At 45.8% G+C, this 14,497-nt stretch overlaps 1 long non-coding RNA gene across 2 annotated transcripts in view; it reads right to left on the bottom strand.

Moving 5' to 3' along the window:
- The window catches only part of LOC106509485, an 80,732-nt gene extending 72,356 nt beyond the window's left edge, over window positions 1–8,376 (bottom strand). Inside the window, exon 1 of one of the 2 annotated variants that reach the window (XR_002341784.1) lies at window positions 8,119–8,376. This is a non-coding gene — a long non-coding RNA (uncharacterized LOC106509485). The remainder of the gene's footprint in view (window positions 1–8,118) is intronic. The other variant, XR_002341783.1, reaches the window with a different exon arrangement.

Here is a 14,497-nt window from a genome sequence, read left to right as displayed (position 1 = left end):
ACACCCACAGCATATGGAGGGTCCCAGGCTAGGAGTCTAATTGGAGCTGTAGCCACTGGCCTACGCCACAGCCACAGCAACATCAGATCCGAGCTGTGTCTGCGACCTACACCACAGCTCACGGCAACGCCAGATCCTTAACCCACTGAGCGAGGCCAGGGATCAAACCCGCAACCTCATGGTTCCTAGCTGGATCCGTTTCCACTGTGCCACGAAGGCAACTCCGAGACTCCTTTTCTTAGAAGGCAACTCAACCACCCAACCACGGATGTGGAGGGGATGGGGCGCATCTGCATTTATTAATTATTTTTAAATATAAACTCTGCCTCTAGGGAGGGAAACCAGGTAACTGAGGAACAAGGCAGGTGGGGACTTGGCACATCTTTTTAACTTTTGAATTTTGCACCATTGATATGTATGACTACTATACGCCTATATGTGCACACATATATATCATGTGTATATATATACACACACACAGACATTCATATGTATGTACACCTTCTGCCTTCTAAATGCCCCAGCCCCTGTCCCTCTAAAGAGCCAGTCCTTCAGGGCTGATTTCTCCCAACAAATTACGTCCTTAGCAATTTCATCCACCCTCTCTGAGCCTGCACGAATTTCCAGTCAGTCTTGCTCAGGTTGGACCCAGGCACAAACCATCTCATGGTGTAGCAGGGTGTAGCATAGTATCTATTTCCCCAGAGCTACCCTTGTCTCCAGTCAATTCTTTAAGGCCTACTAGTGGAGAAGTAAGAATGTAGACACCAGTGATCAAGTTTGCAGTCTTGTCTGGGGGTAGTTTGTGGTGCCCCTGAACCATTGACAATAGTCACGTCAAACATCACTGATCACCATAACAAATGCAGAAATGAAAAAGTTTGAAATATTACGAGAATTACCAAGATGTGATACAGACACAAATGTTGGAAAATGGCACTGACAGACTTGCTCAACACATGGTTGCCACAAACATTCACTCTGTAAAAAAGGGAAAAACAAAACAAAACCCACAAACCTGTGCTATCTACAGAGCATAATAAAATAAAACAAGCTATGCGTATATAGACTATGTTTCCCCTATACGTACATACCATGTGTAAAAAACTATGATAAAGTTTAATTAATAAATTAGGCACAGTAAAAAAATTTCTTTCCTTTTTTTTTTTTTTTTTTTTGTCTTTTTAGGGCCACATCCATGGCATATGGTGGTTCCCAGGCTAGGGGTCTAATCAGAGCTGTTGCTGCCGGCCTACGCCACAGACACAGCAACGCCAGATCTGAGCCATGTCTGCGACCCACACCACAGCTCACGGCAACACGGGATCCTTGACCCACTGAGCAAGGCCAGGGATTGAACCCACATCCTCATGGTTCCTAGCCAGATTCGTTCCCTCTGCGCCACGACGGGAGCTCCAAGAAAATTTCTGAATTGTCACTCTTGTTCTCCGAAGACATTATTAAGTAAAATAAGGGTGGCTTGAACACAAGCACAGCGCTATCGCGACAGTCAGTCTAATAACCCAGCTGGCCACTAAGTGACTAACCACAATCTGTTGGACAAAAGGAATGAGTCACTCCCCAAGCGAGATGGAGTGGGAGGGTGCACAATTTCATCATGCTACTCAGAATGGCCCACAATTTAAAACTTGGGAATTATTTCTGGAATTTTCTTTTCTTTCTGTCTGGCTGTCTTTTTAGGGCCACACCTGAGGCACAGGGAAGTTCCCAGGCCAGGGGTTGAATCAGAGCTGCAGGTGCTGGCCTACACCACAGCCACAGCAACGCTGGATCTGAGCCAGTCTGCCACCTGCACCACAGCTCATGGGAATGCAGGATCCTTAACCCACTGAGTGGGGCCAGGGATTGAACCCGCATCCTCATGGATACTAGTGGGCTTTGTCACCACTGAGCCACTACAGGAACTCTCTGCAATTTTCCGTCTCATATTTTTGGATCAATTGACCAGGGGGAATTGAAACCCAGGGTAAGTGGGGACCACTGTTCTTCTCACTTTTGAAAATGGAACCCAAACAGAAGAAGGCCTCCCTCCTACAGCTGGCCCCACCTCCCCAGTAGTTCTGGGCAGCGTGGGACGGTCCCGTCCCCCAGAGTCCTAGAGGCTCTTCGTGGGCTTCTTCCCCTCCCCCGTGCAGTGTGAATAGTGCTGCCCTCCGCCCCCCTGTGCTGTGGTCTCAGGGTTCAGCCAATCCCAGGAAGCTCCAACCCCATAGACCCAGGTCTGTGAGGGGGCCATGGTCCCTCCCCAGCTGCCACAGCTCCACAAAATTCCAGTACAGAAGGCAATGGCTTCATCCTTTCTGCCTCAGCACCCACCCCGCCCCCTCGCCTCGGAAAAGCATCTCCCAGGGCGCTGCACTCCGCTCCGCAGCTAAATGCCGGAACCAGCCAGACTCCTCCTCCGCCATCACCTCCCACAGCCTCTCCATCTCCAAATCCTAAAACCCGGACGTCTGCTTTGGGAGCCCAGAATAAAGTCTCATCGCTTGTCATGTTCAAACCGCCTCTGCCTGGGCTGAGCAGAGCGGCTAGTCGGCCACGCGGGGTCTCCCTCCACTGCTGGGAATCCCTGAAAGGCACAGCCCAGGGAGCGCTGGTCATCCCATCTGCCTCTTGGGGTTCCCCGCCGCCGCCTGAGCCCCCAGTTCACCTCCCGAGCTCCTGTAACTCATTTCTCCAGGATGAGCTTCTTTAACTGTATAGACTCACTCTTTGCAAGTGAGCAAGTGACACTGCCCCCATGCCATCCTTGATCCCACCCAATGTAACTTTCCGGTCTAGGACAGACAGTGGTTCTTCCTGAATGGCTGGGGGCTAAGAGAAGTGGATCATTTGCATTCCTCTTGGGACTCAAGGCTGGAAAAGCCCAACCTCAAGAACATGTATGGCTCCCAACAGGCTCCCTGACCTCAACAGGACTCCTTAGATCCACACTGAGTCTACATCCCTCCACACCTCTTTCCACTGTCCCCTTCTGGCCTATGGCCTGCTCATGCTGCACCAGCACAACTGGCCCCAAAAACTTCCATTGCCTTCCAAAGAAACCCCATCTCTGATTCCCCAGGGCCTAGATAAGATCCCTAGGCCACTCAACCTAGCATTGCTTGTGTTATACTAATTTAAGCACCATGCAGAGGTAGAGAGAAGAATAGCCTCTCACTGCAAAGATACCACATTTTAACCTCCAGAACTTGTGATTACGTTTGGTTACATGGCAAAGGGGCATTATCATCTCTGATGGAATTGTTTGCCAACCCTGAGCCAGGGCGATTACCCCCAGTACTGGCTTTGATGGGCCCATGAGCCAAGGAATGCGAGTGGCCTTGGAGGCAGAGAAAAGAGCTTTACAGCTTCCAGAAAGGAACGCAGTCCTGCCAGCGCCTTGATTTTACCCACAGGAGAACCATGTCAGACTTCTGACTTAGAGTACTATAAAATCCTGTGTTGTTCTAAGCCACTAGGTTTGTGGTCCTTTATTATGGCAGCGAATAGGAAACCAATATCTGGAGGTACCAAGAATTCAGTCTTAAATTCTAACTTCGGGAAAAATTGTTCTAACTCCATACCACTTAGCATCTAAACCTGCAGCTGTCTTACTCAGATTTATGAGGTCTTCACCATCTGTTTCAAGAACAACTTGCTTTACTTTGGTGTAAATAGATAGTTTATCCTGGTGATTTCCTTGAAAACAAGAGAATCTGCTCCCAAGTTTAAAGTGCCCATCTCCAGAAACCCAAATGGCAGTTCCTTTACTAAAAAAATTACACTTTAAGGTCCCCTTCTTTAGGAAGGCTCTCCAAGGCATCTTTCCTCTATTTCTTTTCTTTCTTTCTTTCTTCTTTTCTTTTTTTATTTTTTTTTTTTTAGGGATGCACCTGCAGCATATGGAAGTTCCCAGGCTAGGGGTCCAATTGGAGCTTCAGCTGCCAGCCACAGCCACAGCCACAGCAACGTGGGGTCTGCGCCGCATCTCTGACCTACACCACAGCTCACGGCAACCCGGATCCTTAACCCACTGAGCAAGGCCAGGGATCGATCCCACAACCTCATGGTTCCTAGTTGGATTCGTTTCAACTGCACCATGATGGAAACTCCTTCCCTCCGTTTCAATTGCTGTTATGAGGTTCAGATTCAGGCCAGCTCTAGCACTTCCTTGAGACAGCCTCGCCCTGCCCCCATTCCATTTCTCAGCACTTCCACTATCAGGATCTTCCTAGAGTCTGACCATCCTTCTCCTGTTGGTGAATATTCAATGGCTCCCTATTGCTCTCAGGATACAGCATGTAGCCTCTAAGCACAGATCAATCCCTGCCCACATTTCTGGCTTAATTTCCAGCACAGGTCAAACTAGCAGCAGGTGTGTCTATCAAACATGGAGGCACAGAGTCAAGCTGTGCAAAGGACTGGGGAAAGCAGATCCCCATAGTTTTGGGAATTCAGACTTGGAGTACATAGCCTTGGCTGTGACAGTTTGAATTGTGTCTCCCCCAAATTCAGATCTTGAAGTCTCAGCTTCCAGCACCTCGGAATGTGACCTTCGTTGGAAAAAGGGTTTTTGCAGCTGTAATCAGTTAAGATGAGGTCATACTGGAGAAGAAGGGTGGGCCTCTGTTCCAGCATGACCGGTGCTCTTATTAAAAAGGGCAAGGAAGCACGCACATGGGGATCAGGCCACATGAAAAGGGAGCTAAGTGGCCAGGAGCCAAGGGACCGCCGGAAGCCAGGAGAGATGTCTGGAGCAGATTCTTCCCTGACACCTTCTCAGGGAGTGTGGCCCAGATGACATCTTGATTTTTGGAATTCTAACCCAACTGTGAAGCAACAAACGCCTGCTGTTCTAAGTCACCCAGGAAGTGGTGCTTTATTACAAGAGCCCTAGGAAGCTAATGGAGAGACCCCACCCTCCCTGCCACCCTGGTTTCTCAGCTTCAGACCTTCTCCACCATTTGCTGGTACTGCCCATGGCTCTCGGTGTGGAAATGTGGGCACACAGTAGGGCTGCGAGAGTGGAGAGACTCGCATCTTCAAAGGTCCACAAAATTCATGATGATGCAAATTGAGAAGCCCCTGCCCTTTACTCTCTCCCTGCTTCTCAACTTCATGGAAACCAGTGGCTATGAAGAGCTCATTAAAAGAGAGCATTAGTCAGTCTGTCTGCAGCAGTTTGGTTTTGTTCTGGTCCTCCTAAGAGATAATGAGGGGTCAAGGACCATTCAGTTTTCTCAAAACATCAAATGTGCCATGGAGATCAAAGCATGACTTTCATCTCTTTCCTGTGCTCCTGGTGCTTCCTTTCAGTTTACTCCAATCCTTGTGTTCTCTTAATTAAAACCAAAATGGACTCAACTCTTCAGTCACATTTAAGAAGAGGTGAAGCCAGAGTGGTTATGTCTGGGCTCCAGGAAATGCCCTGAGCATGATGTCCATGTGAGAAAAGACTGTGCCAGAGAAGCTCCTGCTGTACAGCACAGGGAACTGTATCCACTCCCTTGTGATGGAACATGAAGGAGGGTCATGTGAGAAAAAGAGTATCTATATAGATGTATGACTGGGTCACTTTGCTGTACAGTAGACATTAATGGGACACTATAAATCAACCATGATGGAAAAATTTAAATCAAAAATTTTGAAAAAAAGCCTGTGCTAAGGGAAAGTGAACCCAAGCTGTAACCATCCTTTCCTGGAAGGATGACCATCCTCTGTCCAGGAGGCTGAATGTCAGGTGGGTCCCACCAGCCCTAGGGAGGAAGGAGACCAACTGGACACAAAGGCCCTGCTCAGAGGGGGTGAGGCTGGGACACAGGGCCAGGAAATGGGTGGGGGACTTGTGTCAGATCTGCTCCCAGATCCCAAGCCCTGAGGATCATCTTTAGATGGATGAACGTCCATAGGTGAGGGTGAGGGGATGGAGGCTGGGCTTGGGAGGAGAGGGAGCGAGGAGAAAAAGAAAAGAGAGGGAAGGACGACAGGTGGCAGGAAGAGACTAAAGAGAAAACGGCATCAAGGCTGATGCAGAGAGAGAGGCTGTGTCCTGTGGTCAGGCCCTGGAGACAGTCTATGGGGTCCTGGGTCCACTCCCTGTCAACTTGGCCAGCCCTTGGTGGGCTTGTGCCCCAGGCAAGGCTGGCTTTCCCTGGAGGAGGGCCAGGCAGTGCCAAGTAAGGGCTTCCATAAAGGCCACCTTCCTTCCCCACAAACATCTTCCCCATAAACGCTGGCCTCAACTGTCTTTGCCATTTGTCCCTATGGGTTAAAGAAACAATTAAAGCTAAGACGTCTTGAAGGTTGACGTGCTCCAGGCACTATGCATTGTTCATGTATGAGCTGATTTCCTAGCTTCCCGAGGTAGGTGCTCTGATCATCATCTCCACGTTTCAGACGAGAAAGCTGAGGCCCCAAGTGGTGGAGTGAGTCACTCAGTGTCATCAAGCTGCTAGGTGGCAGAGCCAGGATTTAAACACAGCCTGGCTGGCTCCCGAGTCCACATTTTTCCCATCGCACTACACTTATTTCCTAAATGAAAACCATCGGGAACTCTACCGCCACAGCTTTCAAAACCATGTGTTGCTCCCTAATTGGGGTGTTTTAGGAGGAGAGGTTGTTTTGAAGATAATTAATGAGAAACATTTGTAACCATGGCCACTGAGCACCTCTCTGAGGTCCTCCAGCTGGGTTCACTAACAAGTACTGTTCACACTCTTGTGCCTACCACCGCCCCCCAACCCCTCCCAACCCCAAGCTGCCAATGGGAAGCAACAGGCAGATTCCACAAATCGTAAAACTCCATCTCGTTACCTTATAATACTATGTGTAAAAACAGGTCATCAGGCTGGCAAAGCTGTCACATCAAGTACCATTACTTAATCTTTGGAAGCCAAACGACAACACTAGATGATATAAAAACAAGTCGGTTTGTCATGTGAGTTTACTGACCTTCTTCTCTCAGCTTCTATAGGCAGTGAGATTCCATAACAGTCGTATTACCAAAACACAACAGTAACTACTGTCATAAATTAGGCCTCTCCTGGACAACTTTTACGCATTAGACGAGAATACTGGATGTGGAAATTGCCTGCTTAATTTTACCGTTGAGAGCACCAAGGCACAGAAGGAATACACGTTTAAATGATTTACTGAAGGTCAGCTGGAGGCCAGAAGTTTTTAATCCTAATCGTAAATCAAAATCACCAACAGAAGCTTCTAACTATGCAGCTACTTGGGGACCAGTCCAGCTCCAAGTCAGGACCTCAGGTGAGTGACGTCAAAGAGTAACTAGGCAGGTTGATTAGTGACAACAACCACTAGCCAAGGGTCCTGACCCTATATGATGCTCTCTCCCCCACCCCCTGTTGTCTTTTTCCATGCCTCTTTGTTATTCCCAGGATAAATAAAAGAAAAAGACAGACACATTGTCATCTGTGTTTCATATACATACAGAAAGCCTTTCAACAACATTTCCCTGTAAAGGCACGGCCCCTACCTCTATCTTGATACTTACTTTAGTGCATTACAAGTATCCCCCCAACCCTGTGCCATAGGGTGATGTCTGAGACAAGGACGTGACGTTGCTTCATAAGATTTATATATTCAGATGGTAAGCTCAGTGAACAAACTAGATGTTCAATAGGTGTTTCTATATAAAGGAGGAGGAAAGGGGATATGAGGAAAATGGCTCTAAGAAGAACAATTAGAATTTTTTAATTCATGGGCCCCAAGATATTCGGAAAATAAGTATTTCTGTCAGTGACAGGAAAGGATATGTGTCAGAATTACTTAAAGGGCCATGAGGAAATCTTGGTCAATGGCACAGGTTGAACCACTATGGGAAGTTTCTCATTATGCTCTGACCCCATATAAGTTCTGGATAAAATAGAGCAACATAATGTTCCTGCTGTCGTCATCATTATTACCATTGTTTTACAGAAAATCTCAAAATTAAGCAAGGAAATTTCCCAGTAGGAAAGAAGGGGAAACTCAAACTCATAAAACTGTCCATAGGACCATGAGAAACATGTGCTGGCAGACAAGATGCAGTTTAAGAGCCATGAAAAGAGAATTAAGCTTTGGGCCCGCAGGTGGTAAGAAGCAGAAACTGACCTCTTTTTTCCAACCCCCTAGAAACATCAATGGCTTGATGGATGAGGGAGCTGACATGTCTGAAGCAAGGTCCTGGAGCGACACCCCACTGTGTTTGGCAGACTGCGGGCAGGATGTGGCAGAAGTCTTCACTGAGAGGGGGCAGGTCAGAGAAATGACCGGTTGTGTCAAGTTGGCTCATTAGTTACCAGGGAAACCAGTGAGTGGCACGCCCCTTCACCACCCCCTTTGATAAGAATAATCACCAGCTGGGGCCTGGGGCGAGTACATAGGAAGGTCAGTTATGTGCACTGGGGACAGGTGAAGCAGGCACTGGTTGGTCAGGGGATGTTCAGAGAGCAAGAGAACAGCCATCCTGAGTGGCCTCCACCCCTCCACACTCTGCATGACCCTTCCAATCTTGGTCTGCTCCTCTTGGTCTGCGATATCCCTGGGGAGAACCTGACCTCTTTGAATAAAGTTAAAAGCCAGGACGAGCTGTTCCTTCCATGAAATAAGGACTAGAGAATTCTGCCCACTGGTCTAAGCAACAGCAGGAAGCTGACCATCTGCCCAGCGTTGTGGGTGGTGGAAGAGTAGACCTCTAGAAATCAAACTTCCAAAATTGTACCATGTGGAGGTGTTAGTCAGAATTTCTCCAAACCAGAACTAAAGAAAGTTATAGTCAAAAAATAAACATATAAAGTGTCCAGGAGTGAACCCTGCAAAGGCAAATGTGAACCGAACGATCCAGAAGCCCACACGACACATGTTCAAAGCATTCTACAGGAAACTCTAGCTGCGAGAGATGAGCTCCTGGTGAAGAGGTTTAATTTCATGAAGAAAGGAACGATCTTGAAAGACAGTCAACAGAGGAAATACTTGGGAAAATCTGTACCCCATCAACGACAGATAATAGAATAACATGAAAAGGTTTTTAAATACTCATGTAACTATTCAAACGGAGGAAAAGGAAAAGACGCAAAGCAATATTAGGGCATTAGGAAAAAGGAACATGCAAATTCAAGAAAGCAGCATTTTATGATATTAGTATATACACCCGAAAAATATAAGCAATGGGAAATGATAATGGGACACAGTAAGATGGTTAAGGACAAGATAAATAGAGAATGGTCTTCCTATATAAAAGCAATAACCCCTTAGCACATAACAACAAAAAGACCTCATTTGTAATAACCACAATAACAAAAATATAAAATGTCTAGAAATAAATAGGAAATATTTAAGATCTATATGAAGAAAACTTTAAAATTCTACTGAGATATGCAAAAGACGCTTTGATAAAATGTAAAAACAAACCCTCTTCAGGCATAGGAAGATGTGATGTCAAAAAATGTTCATTACCCCTAAGTTAATCTCTTCTTGCTTATTTATTTTTCAGAAATAGAAGTTGATGAAATAATGGCCAAAGTTTTTCCAAATCTGATGAAAACAATATACCCACAGATCCAAGAAGTTCAGCAAAACCCAAACAAGTTAAAGACAAACCACACAAAAATGCATCATAATCAAATTGCTAGAAACAAGAAACAAAGATAAAATCTTAAAGGCAGTCAGAGCAAAACAAAACAAAACACATTACATATTGGGAAAATTCAAAATTCTTTGGTCATTAGCGACAGCGGAAGCCAAAAAGAAAAAATAATTTGAACTGAAAGATTATGAAGATACAACATACTAAAATTTGTGGGCTGAAACTAAAGTGAAGCGTGAGAGAAATTTACAGCTTTAAAGACTTACATTAGAAAAGAAAAAAGTCTTGAATCAATTATCTAAGCTTTCCTCTTAGGAAGCTAGAAAAAGAAGAGAAAATTCAACCAAAGACAGGCAAAAACGGACTTGGGCAGAGATGGAATAAGCCCATTACAGACTCTTCCACTGATTAAAATACTGGACAAAATACAAAGGCAGCTGCCTGAGCACTCTGAAAAGTAAAAAAAAAAAAAAAAAAAGGAGGCAGGTTGAGGAGTCCAATATGAAGTAGCATGCCACTCGGGGGTATGTTTCTGCCCCTGCTTCCCCCACCCCCCACCCCTCCCCGCCCCCCGGGTTGCTTATGCCTTTGATCCAAGGCTGGGCTGCAGTCATGGCTCCTATGGAGTCTCTAGTCATTAAGGAAAAGCAGAAGACTTTCATACCGGCGGACCTGCTCTAAAATAAACGCTAAAGGAAGTTCTTCAGGCAGAAGGAAGATGCTAGCAAAGGACAACTTGAAACTTTGAGAATGAGGAAGAGCAACAGATATGATAAATATCTGCATTAATAAAAACATTTTTTCTCCCCTTCAGTTACTCAAAATGAGTATGACGACTAAAAGCAGCAATCCTAAGATTGTTCACGTTTCCGTGTATGTAGATGGACTACATTTGACAACTGCAAAGAGGGGACAGTAAGGATCAGCAGGGTTGTAAGGCTTCTACATTTTCCCTGAAGTGGTAAAATATTACCCCTAAGTAGACTGAAAGTTTAGTCCACACACACACCATATAGTAACTCCTAAAGCGTCACTAGAACAAAACAAAACAAAAAATCCAAAAAAGGTTGACGTCAAAAAGCCAATAGAAAAATTGAAATGGAATCAATAATAGCCAATGTTCAAGTAATCGAAAAGAAGGTAGGAAATAGAAAACAGAGGAACACAAATTAGAGTGGAAAACAGAACATGGCGAATCTTCTTTCAACATAAAAACACAGATGGGAGACAAGTAAAAGAATGGAGAGAAAGAGACCATGCTGGACTGGCTGTACTATTATCAGGAAAAGTAGATGTCAGGGCAAGGACTATTTCAGAGATCAAGAGGGACATTTCATGATAATAAAGGGCTCAATTCACCGAGAAGATGTAACAATCTTAAATGCGTATGCCTCTAACAAAAGAATTTCAAAACACGTGTGCAGCCAGAACTCAAAGAACTGAAAGGAAAAACAGACAAGTCCACAATGATAGTTGGAGGTTTCAACAATCTTCTCTCAGTAACAGACAGATCAAGTAGGCAGAAGATCAGCAAGTGTATAGGAAACACAAACAATGCTATCAACGAACTTGACCTGAATGATGTTTTTATACAACACTTAACCCAGCAGCAGCAGCAGAATACACATTCTTCTCAAGTGCACATGAAACACTGCCTACAATAGATCACATTCCTTGGCAAATGCAGAATCATTGGAAGCAAACTCTAGTCTCAGAGGGGAATGGAATTACTCTAGAAATCAATATCAGAAAGATATTTGGAAAATGCTCATATTTTTAACGAGCACAGTATCTGTGTTTATATATTACTTTTCTGTTTTGTGTCCTTAAAAATTTTACAGTAAAAATATAAACTAAAACTTTAAATGCTTAAACTAGTACAGAAGGAAAGCTTGGTGAGAATTAAAAGAATGAGTGCCCCCCCATCATCAGATTGTTATCAGAGACTCTGATGAAACTCAAAGGAGGGAATGGGATGGGTAGGAGGAAAGTGAGACCCTCCCAAACACCCAGAAGGAAACATCTATAACAATTGAGAACATGGTAGAAGAGTTCCTGTTGTGGCTCAGTGATAGCAAATCTGACTAGCATCCATGAGGACATAGGTTTGATCCCTGACCTCACTCAGTGGGTTAAGGATCCAGCGTTTCCATGAGTTTTGGTGTAGGTCACAGACGCAGCTCAGATCTGGCATTGCTGTGGCTATGGTGTAGGCTGGCAGCTACAGCTCCAATGCAACCCCTGGCCTAGGAACTCCATATGCCTCAGGTGTGGCCCTAAAAAGACAAAGAAACAAGAATGTGGTAGAATTCTCATCTGCAAGTCAACTCTTCCATGTAAACTATTCAACTGTGAAATGTAAGCTATAGTTCCATTTGGTCTGTGACACTTGGTAAAGTAAAAATAAGCGAAAATTGAGAACCTGCTGTCTCTCCAACAGCCTCTATTTGCCATGTCTCCCTTCTCTCCCACCACTGAATTTTTCCAATGTTAGGATTCCTGGCAGAGATTGGACAGAGTCACCAGGGACTCCAGGTCATGTGCAATGTCAGTTCAGGCCATGGAAAAATTCACCTGTTTCTGCTCACGGCTTGGCTCATTCCTCTCCCCTCAACATAAAACTTTTGTCAACCTCCACCTAAGCTGAGCAGCCACCACTATTACAGAATAGACCCTGAGGCCCAGCTCTGGGAATTTGAGCACGTTGCCTGACTGCTTCGGCTTGGTTTCCCCATCTGGGAACTAAAGGTAAAGAATCCATCTCACAGGAGCTGTGAAGATGAAATAAAATAACAGGTGTGAAAGTGCTTGGTGAGCAGGAAAAGCACCTCACAAATGATTTAGTCTGAGGCTCCGAGGGGGTGCTTCCTTGGGGTTGTGATCAGTTTCTTTTATCCTCCCAGAAATGGTGTGACCTGAGTCAGTGAATCTCTTATCATAGATGGAGGGCAGAGATGGCCAGCTGACCCCCCAAATCTCTGCTCCCCCCCCCATGGGGTAGAATTGGTGCTGGAAAGTGGCTGGCCAGCCAGAAACCACACTTCCCAGCTCCCTTGGCATCCACGTCTAGATCTTGCCACTCTGAATGTGAGCCACAGCTTTAAAGAAGCAGAAGCGCTTTCTCCTTGCTCTTTTCTGCTCTTCTAGCTGGCTAAATGTGGATGAAAATGAGCAGACCCAGCCAACAGGGAGCCACAAGCCAGAAGGAGGCTGAGTCTCTGCATCAGCACATGGAAGAAGAGGGGCCCTCAGTCCGAAGACATACCTGCATGGGGCCATTACAAGAGTATGAAATAAACATCTGTGATGTTTGTGTCATCATATGTTTTTGGAATAGGTCATAAAGCAGTTGGCATGACCTGAACAAGGAGGGTGCATAATGATTTCTAGGTTAAGTCCTTGCTCTGCCAAGATTTTGTGACCATGGCCATGGCACATGTTACCTGTACACTTTAAACCTCAGTGACCTCACCAGGAGAGTATGGATGATAATAGTTCTTTTTGTGAATGCTGAGTTGTTGCAAAAGTTACTTGATATAAGCCATACAAGGTGCTAATAATGATAAATGTTCAATAAATCCTGGCCACTATTATTATTAGCAGCATGGGATTACCAACCCCCCCACCCCCCCCCTTTTTTTTTTTGGTCTTTTTGCCTTTTCTAGGGCTGCTCCCGCGACATATGGAGGTTCCCAGGCTAGGGGTCTAATCGGAGTCGTAGCCGCCAGCCTACACCAGAGTCACAGCAATGCTGGATCCAAGCCGCGTCTGCAACCTCCACCATAGCTCATGGCAATGCCGGATCCTTAACCCCCTGAGCAAGGCCAGGGATCAAACCCGCAACCTCATGGTTCCTAGTCAGATTCGTTAACCACTGAGCCACGACGGGAACTCCTACCAACCCTTTTTTGAAAGGTCATTCATTACAAGAACAATTTCTACCTTGGTACCTTGTCTCCAGGTGACTATGTCTACAGGTGACTATGGCCATTGCAGGCATATCAAGTATTTTCTAAGGAAGCTTTTTCAGGGCTTTAATGTTTTCCTGGGCAGTTTTAAAATCTTTATTTAAACACAATTAACTGGCAAATCTCCATGTCTAAAGTTTAAGGCTCAGCTTACACCTAAAGAGTCACGTGTAGGTCGTGACTTGACCAACAATTTCTTAGAAGCCTCACTCACCTGCCCGCTCTCCAGGCTGCGGTTAAGAAGTCAGGGACGCTGTTGTCTTACAGCTGCAGGTCCGACTGTAACCAGCAGAGGGCAGTGCTGTACACAAACTGCTGCAACTTTTGAAGAGGCCCGGCCTTTCCATTACCAACGTTTTTTTCCTTGTGTTTTGTTTTGCCATTTTCCTCTCCCCATTTTCATTCCTTGCCTTTAAAACAATGACCATGATATTTCAGAAAAGTCTGGTTATCTTCGGTTATGCTCAGTTTTTTACAGATCTTCCGAGTCTCTTGATGGGTCTCTGGTGCTGGTGTGCTTGGAAGAGGCATGTATCCGCTGAGTATGACAGGAGACCCCGCGCTCTCCCGCATCTGCTGGCAAGGTCACTGTGCTCCTTGTCCTCCTTTCCTGAGTCACTTGACACCCACCTGGTTTCTTCCAATGATTCCGCCCCTTCTTCTCCCATTCATCGCAGATTCCAGGACTCGGTCCTATTACCTCAATGATTCTCAACTGTGTGAGCATGTGTGTGTGAGGGAGGGTGGGGTGGGTATGATACATTTCAGATTCTCCTCTATGAAGTGTTTTGAAAACACACGTGCCCAGGTCTCATCCCAGAGCTCCTGAATCTGGTGCTGTGGTGGGTGACGCCTGCAAACAGTTCCTAGGGTGATCAAGGTCTGACAAGCACTCCCACAGCCACCCAGCCTGCCCCTGGTGGAGTTAATGAGGACC

This window comes from Sus scrofa, chromosome 2, assembly GCF_000003025.6.
Source record: "Sus scrofa isolate TJ Tabasco breed Duroc chromosome 2, Sscrofa11.1, whole genome shotgun sequence".
NCBI lineage: Eukaryota > Metazoa > Chordata > Mammalia > Artiodactyla > Suidae > Sus > Sus scrofa.
Note: the sequence above shows the minus strand (reverse complement) of the source record. Positions and strands in the feature narration are given on the sequence as shown.